This window comes from Triturus cristatus, chromosome 8 (genome assembly GCF_964204655.1).
Source record: "Triturus cristatus chromosome 8, aTriCri1.1, whole genome shotgun sequence".
NCBI classification, from domain to species: domain Eukaryota; kingdom Metazoa; phylum Chordata; class Amphibia; order Caudata; family Salamandridae; genus Triturus; species Triturus cristatus.
The window spans coordinates 471,542,367-471,545,311 of NC_140591.1; positions in this window are offsets into that span (position 1 = coordinate 471,542,367).

Here is a 2,945-nt window from a genome sequence, read left to right on the forward strand (position 1 = left end):
TTGTGATGTAAACTTAAAAAACAGGTTGCGGGAGGAGGCAGGCGCAACTGTCAATTATTACACACCAGTCAGTTTAGGAAATATAAAAGCATCATACGGCTGGAAGCGAAGGGCGGGGCTCAACGAATTCTCTTTGTCACAGGTCTTAATATCCCGATCTTCCTGCCAGGCCGCAGTTGGAAATTCATGAATCTGTTCTGTCGCAAGTTTGAAGTCCTACGGGTCATTAAAGTGTGTCACTTCTACAGCAGATTGTTTTTTGTATCGGGCGTCTTATCAATCGGTCATAATCAATAAATGCACATTAATAAATTAAAATTGACTGCCTCGTCTGCAGTGCGCAGATTTAGCCGACTTGACTGCAAAAAATAACCTCCCGTTCCCCGCAGCAATATGCAATATGGTATTGGAACATTTATCTAGCGCTTACTATCTCTGAGTCTCTGAAACGGTTACCTACATGAGTGAGGGGCTCTCTTTTCCACAGATTAAACGTTTTGAATGTTATTCTCCTGGGAAAGTGCATTATCTGCTCGAAATACTTTGACTAAAGCTGTTGCAATCATTCTCATGTCTATTATACAAAGGCTATTTGTTTTTTCAACGAAATAGTTGATTTTAAGAAATCGAAGGATCAAGCACCACAAAAGGAACAAATTGAACATCTTGCTTGAAACAAATGTTTGAAATGATCAAATAGTTTTGAGTGTTTCCACGATTTCCGAGACGATGGAGTCTTTGTAGTAGTGGGCAGGGTCGGACAGGCCTATAGGGCAATTAAGCAGTGCCCATTGGCTGGTCTGACAGATTAGGGTGTGGCCTGGTTTTTTAACAGTTTGTGGGCTGGTTTTATGTCCAGGTGTGCCAGGTTTTACCATTGATTTACCCGATATTGCCACAAACGTTGCCTGCAGCAAACACAAATGCATGCAGCCTCCATACTTTGCATAATGTGTGTCTTCACAAGTTCAAAACTGGCCTGATTTCCAAATGTTTGTGTTGTGAGGAAGACACCACTGCACCATCAAGGTTGTAGTTTCAAGATGATTCATTGCAGCACAGAACCTGGCGTGGATCCACTCCAAGGAGCCAGGAGCAACTGACTTCCTTGGAGCACTCTCAACCTTCCTTTCTGGAAGCCTTAATAAGTTACATCATAACACATTCACGTCCCTTCCCTAACAATTAATAAAACATGGACACTTTCAAAAGTTTACTCTAAAAAAACCTAACACCAAAATTAAAAGATAAAAGCACAGAGGATGGATGTATGCAGAAAACAAATAAACAGACCAAATATAGTGGAATCAAGTGTCTCACTCAGAGCTCATGTTCTCACATAATCCTCCAAGTAAGAAGGAGGCCTTCAAACTCTAACCTCACCAGAGACTCTTGAACACCTAACCTCATCATGTGCGAAATTGTTACCCACTTCACTCTGATTGCCATTGATCTCTTCATCTCGCATCAACATGATACCAGAACATCCTTCTTCTTCCTCAGTTCTCACACACTCACCACCCCTCTGGTACAATCCCACATTCCTCAAATTCCACCTTTGTCCTCCTTCCACTACCACAAAAAACTTCCCAACTCCCACAACACGAAAAGGTCCTCTGAATTTGGACAGCCCTCCCTTCACTCTTACAGATTTTATCTTGACCCAATCGCCCACTTGAAGTGTAAGATCCTTTAGTTTCACTTGTCTCCTACCTCCTGATGCAGCCCACTCCTTTAACCAGGCAGGTACCAACTTTGTTCCTGGGAAACGTCCTCACATTTGCTGGAAAGGACATCTCTGCTTGACACTGTGAACAGCGGTACAATACGCCCATACGATATCAGCCATGAGTTTTCTGACACAACCCCTGTTCCCTGTTGGTCAGTGATAGCTGAATAGTACCTTTAACTAATCTGTTGGCTCTCTCAGCAACACCATTGCCTTTCGGATTATAAAGAGATGCCCGAGAATGTCTGATACCACATTGCTCTAAAAACGTCACCATCTCAATGGAGGTCAATTGTGTGCCGTTGTCTGAAAACAATACATAGGGAACCGCCTCTTCTCTAAATATTTCCTTTAATATTGCTGTGATGATCTTGCTGGTTACATCTTTCATACATTTTACAATTAGCCACCTGGAACTGACATCCACCTCCACCACACCAAACCTCCTCTCCAAAGGCAATTCTGACATGGGGCCAATAAAATCCAAACATATGGTGTGCTTTGGCACACTAGGATCTTCAATATGACCTCCTACACTCTGACTGCCAACTCTCAATCTTTTTTCACTTTCTTTGCACGTTACAGTTCTCTACCCATCTCTTGACTTGATCATCAAGACCCGGCCACTAAAATTCACTTTTATGTCTTCTACTCGTCAAACCCTGAATTAAGTTGCCCTCATGTACCAATTTGAATAAACAAAATCTCAACCATATAGGTGGTACAAAGTGATCACCCCTCTTGACTATGTACTGACGACCTCCAGACAATTCCTCCAACACCTTAAAGAACGGCCTACCTGAAGTTGAAATGGTACTCTCCCCCACAGCTCCCTTTCGAATCATATTTATTTATTTAAAAAGTTTTGTATAGCGCGAACAAGACCCCGAAGGGTATCAGAGCACTTCACATTAATGGGAAGGGTAAACAAAGTAGGGGAACGTTGAGGTAAGGGAGGCTAACATGTTAAGCTAGTACAATTGTACATAAATGTGAGCTAAACTTTTTTAAGAATTTTTTTAAAATTATATACAAAACTATAAGGCACAATGGGCCATATGTAGGTAGAACGTGTTTTGCGATTCTCTAATTGCAACTTTTAGGGAATCGCAATTAGAGAATTGCAAAACGGAATGTAAGTAGGATTAGCAAATAATTTTGCGAATCCTACATATTCCTTAATTGCGAATTGCAAATTGCAATTCGCAATTAAGGA